The sequence below is a fragment of the Buteo buteo genome, chromosome 8 (genome assembly GCF_964188355.1).
Source record: "Buteo buteo chromosome 8, bButBut1.hap1.1, whole genome shotgun sequence".
NCBI lineage: Eukaryota > Metazoa > Chordata > Aves > Accipitriformes > Accipitridae > Buteo > Buteo buteo.
The window spans coordinates 43,115,866-43,135,858 of NC_134178.1; positions in this window are offsets into that span (position 1 = coordinate 43,115,866).

Genomic DNA, 19,993 nt, shown 5'->3' on the forward strand with positions numbered 1-19,993 from the left:
TTGAAACGCCTGGACTTTCAGTTGAGTAGTTCTGAGTCTTGTGATGCTATGGGTTTAGCAAAAAAGTCTGTGGGAGCTTCCAATATTAACTGAAGCTGTTTGCTCACCAACAGTGTATGATGTGCATTACACATGACAGACAGCAGGGCCTGAAGACATAGAGCTATAAGAATCCATAGCAGTCCAGACATTGAAAAAGCATGCAGACCCTAAAGAAGTTAAAAAAAAATTCCCACTGGTTCCATTTCTTTGTTCCCTGGGGGGGTCCTCTCCATTTTTATTTTGTGGTGTGCTTTGTTGCTGGCCGGAGGGTGCCACAAGGCATCCAAGACACTAATCTTTCTAATAAAATATTTCCTTCTGGGTACAGAAAGTGCCAGAAGTTTAAAAAAAAGAGAGAAAGAGAGCAATCTCAAAATCAACTTGCAACTGATAACAATAGAAAGGTCAAGTTCTTCTCAGCATAGCTGGTATTTGCTTTCATGTTCACATCTCATTGCCTCGCATCAAGAATAAGAAGTGAAAAACTAGTCTCACGGATCAACAAGCGTCACCTGCCATGAAAGAAGGTTCTGGGATGGGAGTCCAAGTCTGTGAGCCAAGACAATTGGGTTGCCCAACTGCATCTGTCACTGACTTGTAAATCACCTTCTCTAGCAATGTCACAAGTTTTCAAACTCTGAGACAGAGCCAGCAATGCTTAGCAAGCTCATGAGGCAAATACTAGTTGCAGGAAGAAGAACCAAGGGCTTCAGGTGGCTTCAGCATCCAACTCCATCAAGCAACAGACAGCCAAAACCTCAGTGGCCTTTTATAACCTTCTGGAAAGGTGTGTTTAAACAGCACTGGTCAACAAAAGAGACAGGAGGAGCAGCAAACTGGTTAAAGCGCAAGTCCCTGCAGGTCTCAAGGAAGAGGCTCCCTAAGCTGTCTTCTTAACTTTGCCCAGGGCTTCCAATTTCAAATAGAAACTACGGAGAGCCACTTTTCTAGAAATCAGATCCAGAGTGCCTCAAATTAGAGATGTACTGCCTCCACCCACCCGCCACCTCTAAATGAAAATGTCAGCCTTAATTCATGAACAGTTTTTAAATCCTTCAGTGGAATGGACTTAAAAAGCAGCGGGTATTATCACAGGCATTCAGCGCTGGTATCAGACGCACGGCTATTTTACGAGCATGCAGTGCTCTCCCCCATCCTCCCACCCTGGAAAGTTATAATGTATCTCTGGGGCAGGTTGATATTTGCACTTTGTTGACACCCAATAAATACTAATCCAAATATTTGCACACATGGAATATTTTGTGACATTATAGAGCTGACAGACCCTGATTATTCGGGAGCTGCTTTGTGCACAGAGCTCCCATTGGTTTCAAAGTAAGTGCGGAGTTCAGAAGAGCTGCAGAGTAAGACCCGTGACATTTATGTTTATGAAATAGGAGAGACCTTATCATTTGCTGGTTCTGTAGTCACAAAGCCAGAATAGCTGATGAGGGCCTTTGCCAGTATCTTCAGTATAATCACAGTGTACACAACTGAGGTGTCTTGGCAAGTAGTATGCGAGCTAAGGAAAACAAAGGGAGATTAGCAAGGGGTTCTGCAGGGCAGGGGGGGGGCACGGGCAGAACTGGACTGGGGAGCCCGGGGCTGGGGGAGCAGCAGGAGCCGGGGGGACTGGAAGGGGCACTGGCAGCATTGGAATGGGGAGCCCGGGACTGGGAGATACTGGGGGGCTGCAAGGCAGGAGGGGGCACTGGAAGAGCTAGGTGTGGGGTTCTGGATGGAAACAGCAGGACTGCTTTGTGGGGGGCACTGGCGCAGCCAGTGTAGAAGCTAACAGAGCTCGTATGCCATCTGCTGCTACGCTATTAACTGCTATTAGTCACTGAGCTTCATGAGCATGAAATTTCCTTAGTTGCTGAAAAGGAAGGAGAAAAGCCTAGAATGTGGCTTAACTTTGATTAAGCACCAACAAATTTGGGACAATTTAAACAAGAGGGATTTCAAACATCTCATTGAAGCATGTTGCAAAATTCCTTCCTTGCCTGGGGGAGGTACACACACCGAGTACAGCCCATTGTACTTCTCCTTCCACAGCACTTTTGTCAGCAAGATAAGGAGAAAGTATTTGCATGTGGTTAGGGAAGGAGCTATGGATTTGCTAAATGGATTTGTATCCTGTTCGGTTAGAGTGATATGGTTCAGCACATTCCAAAAAAGATGGAAGTAGACAGTAGTACGAATAGAAACAGCTTTCTCAATTATGCTAGTTAAGATAGATGTTGGTAGACTTATTAATCCTCATGCTTCAGGGCTTTTGCCGATCAGCAGCTTGGGTCAGGAAGAAACATCCTACACCTTGTCATGGTGTAATGCCACACAATTAGAATTAATGTCTCTTTCTCACCCACTGGCTTTGGCTATTTACTGGGGTAGGACACGAGGCCTCTTGTGACCACACAAGGGAAGGTTCAGCTCCCAGAACTGCTCTGGGGATACAAAGGCTACCTTAACATATGGAAAGAAGGATGCGAAATGGAACTGTTGATTTTCTTTCTGCGAGCACTCACCCTGGAAGCCAGACTTGCGCTCCTCCAGTTGAGTGGGGAGGGACACGGAAGATGGGAGCAGAGGCAACCTAATGTGACTGTCACCCAGCCACAACAGGGTGACACGGCTCGATTTAAACAGCAGGCTGGAGAACTAATGCATTTGCAGATAAAGGCTGAAGGCATTGCTTTGAGAAAATTATCATCTCCTTCCTCAGACAGAGGGAGAAGTGAAATGCATCTGCCAGATTATTAGCTCTGAACGATTTGCTCAATCTTACTGAGAACACAGTACATATAGCAAGATTTGGCCACGACACGGGACCAGCCAGTATCCGGCAATCCTATGCAAGTAGCAGGCCAGAATCTGGTGACAGCCACACCAGCCCACCTGGGTGCCAGGCAGAAAAACCAGCCCATTTTGTGCCCATGAGAGTTGTAGTAGGTACAGTTGGACTATGCAGTAAATCTGATCCTGAGGCTATTAGGACTGGATCAAAGGCTCTGCAGCCATGTCAGGTGAACTGCTGAGCTGCTGTAAGTTCACTCTGTTGGAACAAATTTGTCCAAAACGTTTTGACGATGTAAGTTTGCGCTCAGCCGGTGCTCACCAGGCCTGTCCCGTAAGAGACCCTTTGCTTCCCAGCGGCTCCTTGCGTCTCTCTCACCTGCACCATTCAGGATTGGGCTCCCCTTGCCTGGCAGCCAGGCACCTGTGGTTTTCGGTACAGGGCAAGGCAACTGGGAATTCAGGCTTTCCCAACTAACCACATCCTAGCTGAGGCACTAAAGGAAGCTGTTCTCTCTTCATGACCATACATTACAGCCATTGTTAGTCAGTCATTGTAAAGTGCTCTTGGAGCAGTGGCAGATGTCCTATTACACTGAGAGAAGTAAGACACCTGGGTTCGTTACCACCTAATTAGGTTCTCCATGTGATTAACTACTTGTGCTGCAGACAAAGAAGCAAACTACCCAAATGAATGCCAACAGAAGACAAGCTGGCATGGCAGCAGCAGGCACCTGACAGGCACACACAGATCTGTAACTCATCTGGCTTCCTGATGGAGAGTGAAGGGTTTTTAGTAAAAGTTGTAGAACTATAATCAGAAACTCTGATAGCATATATTTCGCCTGAGTCACACTCAGATCCTCTGTGCCCCCCACAAACCCTTGTCATCGCACATACAGAATCCATCTCGATACCTACCTCTGGCCCACCTAGGTACCTAAACCTTTATGCCTCCTCTGCAGAGCCCTCAGCATCTCCTCTTCAGAGCCACCTCCACCTTCCTGGCAGGGGACACTTCTCTGTATCTTTCTGTACTCCTCTCCTCAAAGCCTATGCTGTCCCTCTGCATAAGACCATTTTTGTACCTTTGTCCCGTAAAAGAGTTCCATTGGCTAGTCCTGAGGTTTGGCTGTCTTCCTCTTCCCCCCATTGCCTAAACCCAGCAAAGTAACAAAGCAAGTCTGCAAAAGCATCTCTGTGTTGAGAGTTTCCCAGCCTGCTAGAGCTGAGGCTGCTGTATTCCTGCGCAAGCCTGAAGGCAGCAGGCTGGATTTCCTCTTGAGCGCCTGATCCAGCCCAAACACAGATCCACATTCAAACTGTCTGAAGCCTCCAATCAATCAGTGAATTGCACTGAATGCCCTTAGGAAAAAAAGATCTTTGATGAGGCTTTGCTGCTAGCAACCAATCCAAATCCATTAGCTTTCACATCTAGAGTTCCAACGAACAATAGAAATGAGCTTGATGGCCTCAATCTTGTCCTCATTTTTCAGCATCGCAATAACCTGGCTCCACTAAACACAATTCAGCATGATTGCCTGACGCTGCTCTGACTTCGGGGATACCCAGAACCGCTATAGCTGCCAGAGAAGAGGGTCAGGACAGAGGGTGCTTTGGCAAAACTCTGTCTGTGTGTGCATATATGCATATTAGGGGAAGATAAGAAGAACTGGAATTGGAGAGGACGCTGCAGGGTAGGATCAGGGGTATTGACAGAGCTTTATGACATAAATCCACTCGGTATTTTCTCAGTCACACATGTCTATCTGTGCAGGACTATCGCTTTTACAACGTGGCCACCTCTTGCCCAATTTCCACCACTTTTTGAAGCATAATTTTTACTTCCCCCATTGTGGACACTGCTGCTGTCCCTTCATAAGCCCACCCAAGCCTGCATCTCCCCCCCTTAGGCAATGCAGAGGGCTTGCTCTGCCTCCCAGGACTCCCGCAGGGAGGACCCAGCTGATTCTAGGCGACCTGAAACGCGAAGACGTGGCAGTGCGGAGCGGACGGAGGCTGAGATAATTGCATGATTTGTGCTCGTGATGAAAGCTGTTCTGACACCAGCCTGGGCCGCGCGCACTTGGACTAGTCCCAGTGTTGCAAAAAGCCCAGCATGGCCCTGCAGCTGTCGAGACAGTTGCCTGGCAGGTGGGCAGAGCCTGAGATCTGGAGTACCAGCTTTTAGATGCTTCTCTTGGTTTTTCCAGGAGCTTCCTATACCGCAAACAGTGATTCTGGTTTACCTTTTTTTTAGTTGCGTCTCTGAGGCTATGTTGGTGCCAAAGTGAGACAGAGAACCTGATGGCAGCTGTTACATGCGGGACTCTGGTCCTTCCACTGATGCATAAGGAACCAGCCCTGACCCAGGATTTACCTGGTTTAGTTCTGCCTTATTTCCAATTACCTTGCCCCGCACACATACCCTCCAAGAGGGCTCTCCCTCTTGCGTGAAGGGCAGTTGGTAGTGGCAGTAGCTTTTCTCCTTCCCCCTTTTCTTTCACACCGCAGCCCTGGTCCAGGGTCCTTAACCCCACCTCTCTCTCCTTGCCTTTTACAAAGAAGGAGCCCATGCTGAGACCTCTGTGTGAAACCATCAACAGCATCTGCTAATGGGCAGCCTAATAGCCATTTAATGGGGCTAGTAAAGCTAATAGATTTGTAAAGAAAATATGAGAGACAATAGCCTAAGAGGAGTGCTCAAAAGCAGGCAAAACTGCCAGGGTCTTTCCCACCTGGACTCAAGTAGCTGAAGCAGTGCCTGCAGCCAGGCAGGAGCTTAGCTGACTTTCCAAAGCTGCCACACATTCCCAGGAAGGAGACTTCACCCGAGAATGAGACTTCATCTGAGAATGATGCTGTCTGCCCAGCCTGAAAGGTCATATGAAGGATCCCCAGGCGGCTTGTAAACAGCTCTGCCAGATGCTGCCACATCTGGGGTGGAGCAGAGCGGGCAGGCAGGAGGTCAGCCTCCCCCAGGCTGAGGAGCCGGTCACCACTGGAGTCACAGCTTTTAATATACTCACAGTGCAGAGAAAGGTCTGTTCAGGCCTCAACCCACAGACTTCTCTTCCCCAAAGGCGGCAGAGCCTACCTATCCGAAGCAGCCGGATTTATTTGATCCTGCCAGAATTTATACCTAAATCTTTTAATACTTATTTTCCTTATGTGTAGCCAAAAGTTTTATGAGACATACTAACCCCTGCTCACGAAACAGACAATATATTTTGAAGGATATTGTATCTAGCTGACATACTATATAAATTCCCTTTGCCACCCTGGTGCCCACCTTTAGTTATACAGTCACCACGGAGCGAACACCAGCCCATATCTCTCTGGGGCTCCTCTAAAGGCCCTTATCACTCTGCACATATGCTGCTCGTGCAGGATGCCCGCGCCTCGAAATAAAAGCTGAGCTGCAACGAGTCAGGTTTTTGTCAGATGATCTTGCTGGTTTTGGTGTCAGCGTTAGTGGCACCGCCAGGATAGGATATGCATGATCTTGACAGACTTTTCTGCACCTCTGGAAGATGTGTGGGGTCAGCGAGGAAACCACATGGTCAGCTCGAGGACAGCCTGCCCAGGTGCTGTAGGATGGGATGTCTTGGCACTGTAGCCTGACTGGGCTGTTCTTCAAAGCTGTGTGTGCAGCAGTGGCAGGAGATGCGCTCACACCCTACCGATACGTCCACTTGAAACATACACCAGAGTTTACCAAAAATGTCAGGTACTGTCTCGGTACAGCATCATGATATTAGTCTTATGCACAACCCTGACTCTCCACCTGCTCCCCCATCCCAGCACCAGCTCTGTTTCAAAATGGGACAGCAAAAAGGCGGGTTTTGTTCCCCCTCATATTTGCCCAGCCAGTGGCTCTCCACCCTCTCTCCAGGCAAGTCCAGCAGCAGAGCCATGTGTCTGGGATTAGTGTGGTCTCATGCACTCTGATCCCAGAGCAGGTACAGGTAAGGGGTATGAGATAAGTTTACCATCTCTCACAGTATAAGGGAGAAAAAACCATTTTTCACTCCTTTTCATCATAACGTGAAATCTCTGAAAGACAGGTCCTGGCCCTCAACAAGATCAAATTGTTTGCTACATTGGGAATTATTGACAGGAGAGAAAAAAAACACCTCTCTCCTCTCGCTGCATCCTAAAAGCTCACCAAGTCCTTATCCAAGAAGTGCAAAAGCACAGCAATGGTGTGACAGATGTGACTGTTTGGCCCATTACTAACAAACAAGCACCTTGAAGGCAATTGCGTTTCCTCTTGTAGCTGAATTTAGTGAACTATAACTGCCCTCTGGTTAAAATAATGCTTCACTGCTTTAAGGGGTAAAAGCACGTGTTCAGGTCCTGTTAAACCTGGGAATTGGGGTTTGCTAGTGACTTCAGCAGGCTACTTGGACCCAATTGCATCTTGGTAGTCCCGGAGGAGGAATTTTTGCCATTACAAATACTAAATGCATTGACCAAAGCAGATCCTACAGAGAGGAGCACAGAGGCTGTCACTGCCCAGGAGACCGCTTGCCCATCGATGCTTGAGGGATACGTCCCCCGTACGCCTGTACCACCCAGCCCCGAGCAGCAGCACAGCTAGCTCTTGGGCTGAGGGAGCCTCTGTTGTGCCCGGCTGGCGTGGCATAGAGACCTGGAGGACACAGAGCTGGCCTTCGGCAGCAAGGGGGGAACATAGCACCAAGGGTGCCCTTCTCTACCTTTGCCTTGGCAACCACAAAGAAGACCGGGATTCATAACTGTAAGAGCTCCCTGCAGCCAGGAGTTTGAATAATTCACTTCCCAGCAAGAGACATCAATCCTTTCTCCGCAACCCCTTCTACCACCTCATAAGATGTATGAGGGGAAGGCGGGAGGCATTTTTATTATTTTTATTTAGTTTGTGGATGTTTAGTGTTCCTCACTATGGGCTATATTCAGTCCTCACGTGCGTGATATTCTCAAGACCTTTATCAGTTAACTATCCTTGCTTTAATTTCCCCCCTGTTCTCACCCTTACTTTTCCCTCTTTATAAATTACAACATTCAGGCCTTTGCTGGCGGTAGAGCACACTACATTGTTCTGGAATAAAATGGACTTTATTCCATTATAATGACTCTGCTTCCAAAGGGGAGTAGTTATACTGGAATAAAAGTATTTTTTATGCTCCAGTCTGGAGCATAATTCAATCATAAATTACATCAGAAAAAAATAAAGCATAATAATAAAATGGCAGTTTGTGCATTGATTAAAGTGAAAACACTCTTCATTCTGGAATATTCTGCGTATAAAGTGAAGTTAGTGTGCAATAAGCAAGGGTGTGATTTTTTATAGCACACTAACTACCCTTCATTCATTCCCTAATGGATACCCTGCCAGAAAACACAAGTGCCTTTAGGTGAGGCAGGTTTGAAAGTGGAATAAACTATTGTGCATTAATGTGCACTAGGAGTATTCGTAAGGGAGCATGGGGAAGTCACCAGTGAGCTGAAAATCCACCACTAACTACTCCCCCACTGACACCCCCCGAGAAGTCCGGGCAGGCCCCAAGGCTGGGACAGGTCTAGTGGAATAATTGCTCACATTTTCCCACGGTAAGAGATTTTTCCAGGCCCATTGGTCCTCACAGTCTGGATCTTGAAACAAGTTGTGGGGCCTTGAGGAGTGAAGGATTTTAAGTTGTCCTATTCCTGGGAATAGGGATATGCCACCAGGAGATGTGCACTGCCGAAACCATCCCTCCTAACCCTGCATTGGGATGCAGAACGTGTTTCAGGCCCCCCAGAGCAGCTGACCAGCCAGCTCAATGAAGATAGGGCTTTGTATCTGTGCTGGTACCCCAGAAGGATCGAGCAGCCAACATCACACGTATACAGCCAGGGGCTATACTTAGGGCAGTTTCTGTTCACTTCTCTTGTCAGACGTTAATAGAGCATTTGTACCCAGCATCAGTTTGTATCAGCCAAGAGCTCTTGATCAGACTTCAATGTACCCCATAAAGCAATCGTTTGCAGGGAGCAAGGGAAGTGATCTCCTGGCTAGGAGACTTCCCAGGGAGTCTGTCATTCGCTTTGATTCCGCTTTATATTTTTCTTTGTATGAATTTACAGACTATGAGAGTTAAAGAGTATTCACATTTGCTAGTTTTACCTAAAGAACAGAAATATGCTATAAATGCTCTTCAACTGATTTCTACCAAGACCTGCTGGACAATTATATCAAGGTATACTCAGCAGGGAGTCAGGCACCAGTCCCAGCTCTACCAGGGACGCACTGCCTGCTGCCCCCCCAGCTGAGAAAGGATGGGTCCAAGTACAGTAAGAAATTTGGGGTCCTCTCAAGAATGGCACTCTTAGGCCCTTGACAATGTCTGGGTAAAATCTACTCATGGTTCAAAACCAGAATGGCCTGCCATTCCAGAAGCCTAAACATTCGAGACATCCATATTTCTTTACCTAAGAGCTGGGTTGCCCACAAGCAGCCCTGCCATTGCCAACTGCCTTGCAGCCCTCCAGCTCTCCCAGCCCAGGGCTCCCCACATCAGCTCTGCATTTTTTAAGAATGCTAAATCACTGCCACACGGAGAGCTGGCCTCAGCTATGTCTCCACTTGTAAAAAATATCCTCAAAGCCTCATTACTTAACATATTTTCACTAATGTGATGTTCAAGTATCACTCAATGCCTCATATAGAAAAATAATATTTCAATGCTTTAGCTACACACGGCTAACGTTAAGGTGCCTTAACAAAGCAGCATATTCAGAAACATCACTGCCCGTACATACGCTAAAGGGAACATTGCCTTTGAGACAGTGTTAGTTAGAACAGAAGTCCAGCTTCCGTGGACTTTAGGAGGAGGCAGACACCCACAGGCCTCCGAGCAATTTGAACTTCAGGGCACGGGCAAACAAAGTCTTATGAATCCACCTATTTCTGCATTATTGCCCTCTACGCTGAAAAGTAATTTAAGCTTAGCTAACTTCTTTTGCATTGAACAGGGTCAGGAGAGTTCGCAGAGTCTCCTGCCAAAGCTCGGCTGTCAGGATGATGACATTTAATGAATGGAACAAAATTAAGGTGGGGGGAGAGGGTGGTTACCATGTTCAGCTGCCAAACTGGATTCTCAAAAGCTCACGATCTTAAAGATCTTTTCCAGCCTAAATGATTCTATGATTTTTCCCTTCCCAGCATGTGATTTCTAGCACAGGGCATGGAGAAAGGAGCCTGTGGAAATGGCATAGGGCTCCAACAGGCAGATCAGCCTAAGGCCATCAAATGCGTTTCTCTAGTGCTCAGATCAAGAGTTGAACCCAGTGCTGCACACTGACTTGCTCACTGCGCTACTCGGGCCCCTCAGAGAAAGGTTAGGGTGAAGCACTAAGCGAACATGGAATTTGAGATGTGGATTATATCAACAATTACAGTCTGGAGCATAATTCAATTATAAATTAAATTGGAGTTAAAAAACCCCAACATAATAATAAAAGGGCGATTTGTGTGTTGATTAAAGTGAAAACATGCAGTCATTAGCCTGTGTTTAAATCTTGTTAGCTGTGAGCAGAGCTGCATATTGCCATTAACCTGGTGAGTGCCTGTGGGGAACTGGCACTCCTCTAGGTGTTTAAAGCATAGATGTGCATCCGGACAGCCGCTGTCCTCTGGGACCTCAACACTGGAGGTCAGGCAGAAGAGCAGTAAGTATTTACTGGTAATAACAATCATTCACACTATACATTTTGCAATACCTTGCGCACATTTGTTTTCATGGGACAAGAACTAGCATGAGATCGCCATTTTTAAGCGGGAGGTGTGAAACAGACAAGGATAGATGACGGGAGATGCTTGCTCCATCGGCCAGCCTTGCTGTGACTTTGGGGCTACACACGGGAAGGGGACGGAATTGCAGTCAACATGTGGAGAAAAGCATGAGGTCTTCACCCATCCCTGGTCAATCTCAAGAGGGCAATAGGGGCCCTGAAAGAAAGTCACATCCTCTACCAGCATTTCTGCAGCCCAGAAAAGTGTTTAGAAGACCAAAGCTAGGAAATTCTGCTCCTCTGCATTTCTCTTAAAGGCCTACAGAGAGCCTTGAGGGATGCAGGAGGCCAGATGGTCTTGGCCCCTGCCTCACAACCCTGGCAACACCTTGCCCCCTCTGATCTGCGTTGTGGACAGGACAGAGACCTCAAAAGCAGGCCTGATGCGTCCTAGACCTACTTCACATTCACCACTGAAACATCAACACATCTTCCTCCCGCACAGTGTTGAGCATCCTTCCTCACACATCTGTTTCGCCCCACTGGGCTCAGAAGCTTGTATCTTCCCGGCGCATTTTGAATAACCTTCCTGCGTAACCCTGCTGGGACACATAAAGGCTCCTTGCAGCCCCTTCTTCCTCCCGTATTTCATACCTCTCCTGAGCAAGGCACACTGTGTTCCCATATTATGAGAGAATAATTGCTTTTCCCCAGCTCACATCCATACTGTTTTTTTCTCTTTTGTTTTACAAACTCCTCTCCCAGAGAAATATGTCCCTGCACGAGAGCATTAGATCGAATTTTTAGATCAAATTATCCTTCTGTTCTATACTACTATCCATAATTACTCCCTGTAACTTTGCTTTTGCTGGTGATCTCAACCATCAGGCAATTTTCACACATCTCGCCAATAGAATTCAAGTACAAGCAAATATTAGAGTGAGTGTGAATTTATTTTTATTTATAAATTACTTAACATGGGGAAAAAAGAGACAAACTCTGAGCACTTAGCAAATTACTGACTTGAAATAGATTTTGCAAAATTTGCCTGTGTTTTTTTCTCTTATGCTTTGCAAAAAGAATAATAAAAAAAAGCATACGTGATCAGATACTGGAAAGAATGGAGAGGAGCTGTACAAACCATAGCATATTTCACAGTGTAAGGATGCGTACAGAAGTCTTGAGTTTTCAATACAGTGACATTCTTCAGCCACCCATAAGCTTAGGCACAGACTCAAGATACTAAGCTTGCCTTTCTCATGTAGGTATTTCACCTGTTCATGTATGTCTGAACTGAATCTCCTTTATGCTCTCAGTAGCTTCATCTGGGAGCTACTCAGTTACATTTGATTTGGTTTGGAAATTATTTTTCCCCAGATTCATGTCTCTTCCTGCAAAATTTCACCCAGACATCTGGCCGATGAGGAGCTAAGCTTTAGATTAGCCCAAGTTCAGTTGAAAGTGTAGCAGAAGAAAAAAAAAAAAAGAAAGATCCAATAAAAACCCTGCTTTTGACTCCAGCTCAAAGTGTTTAATTCCAGAACTGAATCCAAAACCAAACTTTGTGGTTTAGACCCATCTGTCGTGAGCCCTTGGTTCGCAGGTGGAAGCCTGTAACCCACTGCCAATGAGGGCATGTTTCATGAGATTGCAGTGGGAAGACTTGGCTCGCAGAAAATGTCAGCGTCTGTGTTCTCTGGGGGCAACAAGCACTGGCTTGTTCATGCAGAAACTGGACATTGGGGCAAGTAGGAAAAAATCAAGACCATCGCAAAAGACTGCAGCACATGTTTTTTGTCATTTTGGCCAGGCTTTCCCAAGCCCAAGTAGAGCAAGAAAGAGCCTAGCTGTCTAAAAGGGCTTCTCTTACTATCACCAGCAAGCAATAATTCCCTTCAGCATAGATTATCAAGGCTAATCTTAGATTTGAACTGGGAAGTCACAGGAAGGTTGCAGGAAGGAAGGCTTTTAGCTAAGAGAATGCTCCCAAGCAGTGGACTTTGTTCATGTTAAACGTCAGAAAGAGAGAATGCTTAGTGACTTTTAGCAAGCCTTCTTCCAGCAACCAAGTTGCAGACCAGATCAGGTTGTATGATCTCCACTCTTGGAGGTTTTCAAGACTCAGCTCAACAAAGCTGTGGCTGACTTGATCTAGTGTTGGTGATGGGCTCAGAGAAGCTGGATTGCATGATCTCTTGAGGTCCCATCCAATCAGCCTTTCTATGATTCTGTAGCACAGTTATACCCTCCTTGATTTGGTTGTCTGTATAAATATAAGAGGTAGGGCTGAATCTGCATTGCCCATCAGACTTCCCAGCAGCAAAGTGAATCACAGGCTCATAGAATAACTTGGGTTGGAAGGGACCACTGCAGGTCATTTCGTCCAACACACTGCTATAAGCAGGGCCAGCTTAGATCAGGTAACACCAGACCAGATGGAGATCAGAGACTATTTCCAAAGGCCCACCAAAGGTGACTAAGAAAGCCACCTTTATTCAGGTTTACTTATGCTGCTGAGCAGTCTGCCAAACACATGGTTCTTAAAGGAGCTCACACCTCCCCCTAGAATATTTTAGGATTCCACATATCAAAAAAAAAGATTGAAAAAACACTGTCTTAGTTCCACTTCTAGAGGGAACCCCTGTGGTCATCAAGCACTACAAATGGAGCTGAAAGGCACTCAGGAAGATATCTAGTCTCTCCCTCTGCCCAGGAGCAGAATCCCCTGTGACCATGGCAGTTCAGACAGAAATTGTCCTTCAAGCCCTGTGGAGAGAGAGACCCCATGGTGCCTCCAAGTAGCCTTTTTCAGTGTTTCATTCTCCTTCCTATCATAACACTTCCTGGTGTTTTAACTTAGTCTCACTTCCCATGGTACAAAGGAACCATATCTTTCCCTCTTCTTTACACACCTTTGGTAGGTTACCATCACATTCACCTGCAAGCCCTGCAAGGCAGGGACACAGCCTCACGGTTACCTGTACAGCATCTAATACAACTGGGCACAAATCCAAGCCCTTCCCTTTGTATAGTATTTGTAAGACCCAACCTGTGCCAATGAATGCACTGACCCCGTAAAGCAGGGAAGTGTCATTTCAGAGACGAGAAAATGAAGCAGAAAGACAGGCCGCGTAGCGGCATGCCAAAGTTCACACAGAAAGCCAGTGCCAGGTCCAGGAATCAGGCCTTAGTTGAGCATCTAATGTTCTCTCCTCTCCTTTTGGCACTGCTGAGATATGAAATAATAATAATCATGAAATGTGCCCAGACACTAAGAAGATCATCACCTTAATGCAGATAATAGGAATAGCCAGCATCTGCGTAATACAGAATCAAAATGGTTTATAATGGGTAGAACAAGATGTAGCTTAGAGTTTAAAAGTAATTAAAATTTCCTACCTAAGTTTCTTTTGCTTAATGTACTTCCAAAAAAATGTTCATCTGCTTGCAAATGCCTGACCCTAGGAGTTCAGGTTTCAATGCAACGGAAAGGCGTACGTTGGCAGAATGACAGCAACTGAACGGCATCTCATCTAGATCCAAAAACTTAAAGAAAGGGAAATACTCATTATTCTAGAGGCTCAAAGACAATTTCAATCCATTTTAACTCTAACAGGTCCCCCTGTGGCCTCTTAAAACCTACTGAATTGGAGCAAAGTAGTGTAAGCGGCAGAGTTTCATCTTCAAAGGTGCAGTGAAAATATCCAGGTTGACAAGAGGGCTCAGTTCAGGAGGTTTCGTGGGGTTTCACTGTGGACTTTTAACAATGCTCTTCCACAGCACCTTTTATCCTGGATCTCACTGCACTTTAAAGGTATTGACTGATCTCTCACCACATTGCTCCTGTGAGAGGTGTATTATTATCTCCATTTAATTAACAGGGAAACTGAGGCACAGCAAAAGGCATTGATTTGCTTGGGCCCTCACAGCACACCAGTGGAAGAGCTGGGATTAGATGCCAGCTTTCCTGATGGTTCGTTTAGGTGTCCCTACTCATTTTGTCCTGCCCTGTTCCTGCTTGCATCTTCAGTTGCAGTCCGTCCCCCCATCCAAGTCCTTAGTTGTCAGGAGCCCTGGGGGATGCGAGAGGTGCGCCGAGCCAGGCAGTGATCACAGCAAGACAAGCAGCAACCCTGCCTGCTCATTCACAGCAGTTCTGAGCATGTATAGATAAATCTTACCAGCCCAGACAAGACCTCATAGCTCAAACAGCCCTATTCCTAGCCTACCAGTCATTGTTTGCAAAGGTATACAGCAAAAAGAGAGAAAAATTCCTCCTTCCTCCCCTGTTACTCGAGCACTGCCGAGTGCAACTGCTGTGCTAGAGAAGTAAATGACTTTCCCCAAAATCAAGAAAAAACATTTCTGAGGCTTAGACTGGAAACTTTAGTCATGCTGGAAGCTCTTGGCATTCACTGTGCACCTCAACAGAACTACTTTCTCATCCCACAGTCACACCTGTTTTATAAAGCTGTATGGGCTATTTATGCACAAACATATATATATACACATGCATATATATGTATGCATATATATATATATGCAAATTGTTTCAAGCAGTTGTGACTGGCAGGAGCGCAACAGATGCAGAAATAAATGTTTACGTGACTCTCCAGAGAATAGTGAGGAGCAGCCCTGAGAATAGAGAATTACTACTGTCACCCAAGCAAGGTCTTCTGCTTAACACCCTGACATGATTATTCAAATATCAGCATTGTAAGCCACGGTAAGATCAGCATGTTGAAGTCCACACATTCCCCTCGCCTGCTGAGGCAGCCTTGGCAGGAGCCAGCAGTCCTCCAGACACATTAAAACATATTATCTCACACTTGGTGCCCCACTTGCAAAGAAACGATGGTTGCTAGCTTAGATCCAACCAGTTCAGAGAGTTTTTTCTGATTGCACTTGAACACATAGATGTGCCTGTTCACGGGAAAAAGGGAGTGGAAAGAACATCCCCTCAATTTACCTTTATCCCATTGTTCTCCTCATCGCATGTGAGGGATATAACTATATTTAGGCTGACAAGAGCAGGCAGCGGAGCCTATACTGTGCTCACAATGTGGGGGCTGATACGACGTGACGTTATCCTTTTGAAGACGTCCCAGTGTAGAGTTTGGGCAGCTCTGGAGAAACTGGATCTAAGCTGAGGGGAGGCAGGGGGTTAGGGTGGGGGCAGTCCCTGACTGAAGTGGGTTGCCGAGTAGGGCATTAGTGAGATAGTCTCACAGTCTTAATAGAGCACCTAACAGAGATGTGATTCAGAGGACCAAAACCAGGAGTCTACACTCTCTATTTCATTACAGGAGAGAAAGCAGGTACCTCCAGAAGGGAATTCAGAACTCCTGAGGTAATTACATAAATGTTTTGTAGCTCACTAATAGCAAGCACAACCTAAAACGTGATGTTTGAAGGATAACTCTATTTTCGCTCTGCTTCCTTAAGAGAAGCCAAACTCAAAGAGGCCTTGACCCTATTCCAGGGAACAAGACGTCTCCTCTCTCTCCCACACAGGGCTGCTTCTGAGGTAAGGCAAGTCCACATCCCTCAGAGCTGTGTGGGAGATGAATCCAGCAGACACTGGAGGCTGCTAAGACACTCTGGCTGCACCAGCAAACCGTCACATCCTGCCTACTAGACTCAGTATTTGCTAAACAGCATGCATAGTCCCCATGCTGATCATAATTAATGGAGATGCTATAGGTTTTTTAAGTGGCAGGCGCCTGTTCTTTTGGAACAAGAAGACCTGAGTTATATCACTGGTGCTGCAATGAAGACAGAAGTCACCATGATGTACAGTGTAGAGACAACCAAAAATTATTCCTGTGACCATGGATTCATTTAATTACTTAACGCCCTCACACAGAACTCTGGAGTTTAATAATGCTAATGGAGTACTTTGAGATCCATATACAGAAGAACTAAAGGAGGAAAACGATCATTATGTTCTCCCACTGTCATCCGCAGGTTTCAAAATATATTACAGTCCTTCACTAATCGTCACAATGCCCCACTAAGTCAATATTATTATAATCATTTCATAAGTGCTGAGAGACTGATTCTGATCTCACTCACGTGGGTTCAGTCAGGACACCATATCCCAGTTAGAGGGCTGTCTCTTGCATTTCAGAGCTATGGGAACATCGTGGGTTGGAAACTTCTACTACATAAAATAAACGAGCTTTGACCACAAGGGACTGGATTAGATGACTGGAATGTTGCCTCGTGTACATGGCAAGTCACGCCCACCAGCTCCGTTGCCTTCATGATGTTGTACAGCACAGGTCCTGTCTCACGGGAGAAATCTGGCAATTCTAGGCATGGTTCTGGGGTTCTTTCAGATGCGGACTTGGGAGCTGACCCAGGGGCTCACACCTTAAGGCAGAACTCCCCATTTACATCACTGTGAATGACAACAAAATCCAAACAAAATGTTCAAGATTGCACAGTGGTATCAGTGAAACTGCTCAGAGCGAAAGCTGAGAGTCATCACCTTTAACCAGCAGATAACCCTTCCCTCTCTGTGGTTTTGGACTGCTGACAGTGCATTAGGCAACATGGTACATAGCTGTAGGCAGAGATAGGGAGTTACGAATTCAATTTCTGAGTTACAAGAGGTCCCTTGTCAAAACACTCACCTCAGTGTGTGACCTCAGTATTCATCTCCATAAAATGGGAGAAGAAAACAATCCTGCTTTATACATTGCTTTGAGATTCTTTGAGATTCACAGATAAAACACATTTTCTAGCTCTGATTCTTTGTTTAAAAATTCATAGCATCATTTTCCCTCCTACCCCCCATTCCGCTAACCAAAATTCAGGGTCTTGTGGGTTATTCCAGGGGAATCGGGAGTTGGAAAGAAGTCTTTCTTTTATGATATCTTGTTTATTTGCAAAGAATGCATGGAGTCATATTTTCTTCCATGCAGGAGAAATCAAACAAGCCAGAGACGGTTTCTTTGCTCACAGCATCAAACTCTCTAAGCTTTTCCTTAGGGTCAGGCTACCAGCTGCTTAAACAGGCTGTACTTCAACTCCCTTCTTTCTCCATATTTGCGTTGAAGTTTCATTCTCTCTTTCACATGCATACACACCCTTCCTATTTTTTCAGTGACCACTGAAATTGTCTTTCCTGAGTGGCTAAAGTGCTTGTATGGCCTCTGGCTTGGATAGCAGCCTGCTATCATTCCATAGGAGAGTTTAACCATTAATCTAGAGTGAAAAAATGAAATTTAACTCAAGCTACAATGGCATTGGTGATCCTCAAGCCCTAACAGCAGCGGCCAAAGCTACATGGTACTCTGCTTCTGAGAGCATATACCCAACAAAATGAACGCTGCACTTGAATAATCGCTGTGAACATTCTTAGGAGAATTTCTTCATGGCAGTTCAGATGTTTCTCTCCATGGCTCTGGCAGATGCCCAGGGAATTTCTCTGAGGTGCTCTGTACTGAGGCTCCTCTGTTAGCTTTCAGGGCACGTGTTTCCTCCCAACACCACAGCTAGAAAGTCAGTCATGGGAGGAAGAAGGATGAAGAAAAGAGGATGAGTTTGGAGTTCTTTAGGTTTCTTTAATGCAAGGTGATTGAGAGTGCAGCAGAGGCCAAGATACGAGAATTTCAGAGGCAAGAGGAAGAAAGTGATATTGAGGCTCTGTTATAACTTAGTGGGACTTGACTGTACAGCTAAGATTATGAACCCTAGAGGGAGCACCACAGGAGAAAAGGGGAGGAAGGGAAAGCAGAGAAGCGACAACAGAAGCAGGAAGATACACTTGGGAGACGTGGGAGAGGCATTGGGGGGAAGGGGATAGGTGAAAGCAACATGAAGGAAACGGAATCTGAAAAGTGAGACAAAAAAAAAAAAAAGGAAAGTAGGAAATGGAAGAAAAAAGTTTGACCTAATAGGGAGAAAATAAGCTAGTCAATAGAAAAGGGAATAGAAAAAGAAGCAAGCAGGCTTTTACACTAACAGGTAAGCATTTAGGATGCTGCTTCCTACATCGCAGAAAAAAGCAGCACCTTGTTTAAAGATGGGTTTGAACTTAGTTTTGGATTAGGACTGAGCTCCGGCATAATGAAGCCCCTCAGAGCTAGTGGCCAATTTTGGAGACGCTGGCAGCACTGGCCCCTCTTGCAGCACAGTAAAAAATTGCTACGTCCAAGAGCACCATCAAGTGGTGACGGGAAGACGATATTAAAGCAGCCAAACAGCTCTCTTTTGGCGCAGTAAGTTCGCATAACGGAAAACTACACAGAACAATTTATTTCCGTGTAGCATCCTTCACACGGAGGATCCTGCATCTCATTACAGAGGAGAGTAGAAGAGCAGGTAAAGGTTTACATAGACAGCTACGGTACTGCACACACAGCACATAGATGGGGCTTCTGATTGCAGGTAGAAAGGTGGGGGAAACAAGGTGGAAATGAACCCGGAGAAGAAAGAGAAGGGACAGCGATGGAGCAGGGAAGCAGTGGTAGTAGGGAATGGAGCTGGAAGGAGCAATCAGGAGAAGGTGCCTGGGGTCAAGCGTGACAGTGAGGGGCTAAGGGGGGGAAGGAGCAGCAGTTGGGGGGGGGGGCATTGATTGAAACCGATACAATCACACAAATGTCACAGGTCTTTGCAGAGGGCTCGGGAAAAATCAGAAACGCAACTCAGATCTGGGCACCTTACTGGGGAATTACCTCTCCTCAACACTAATCAACCTCCCCTTGAATTGCAGTATTCCTGACTGCTGGTGGTGTGCCCAGCATGGCTTTGGGAAGAATAACATAAGGGATAATTGTGAATAGGTCAGAGCGTGATGAGTCAATGGTTATGGATTTTAACATAGGAGTGGATGTGGCAAAAGCAGCTTGTCTGTGTCTGTGCCTGGGATGCTGGAGCATGAACCTGACAGAGAAGATATCAATAAGGAAATCATGACTAATTTCAATGTGAGATCTCAGTAAAAGGTGGCACTAGAAGCAGCATATTGACAATTGTCCCTCACAATTATCTGCCAGTTTTCACTCACAGATCTCAAAATGTTTTTAAAAGGCAGATCAGCATCAACTTCTTTATTTTACACCTTGAAAAACAGAGACATGGAGAAACAAGTCATTTCCCCAAGAAGCATAACATCAATGCCTTGGGCTTTGTGACGAGTACCCTGCAAAACAGGTTCCGCCACACAAGGAGGAAGAAGAGCATTTCACCCACGTACAGACAGTTCCTTGCACGAAGCCTGCAGAGGTGGGAAGTTACAGTGAAGCTGAGATTTGGTGGAGTCCAGGCAGACAAACAAGAGAGATGAAATAGTAAGCTGAAGGAGATGTGAGAGCTGAGTGTGGCTCACACAGGAGTGACACCACCAGCCTTACAGCTAGCACTGGCAGGGGAAAAGGGAGCAGTG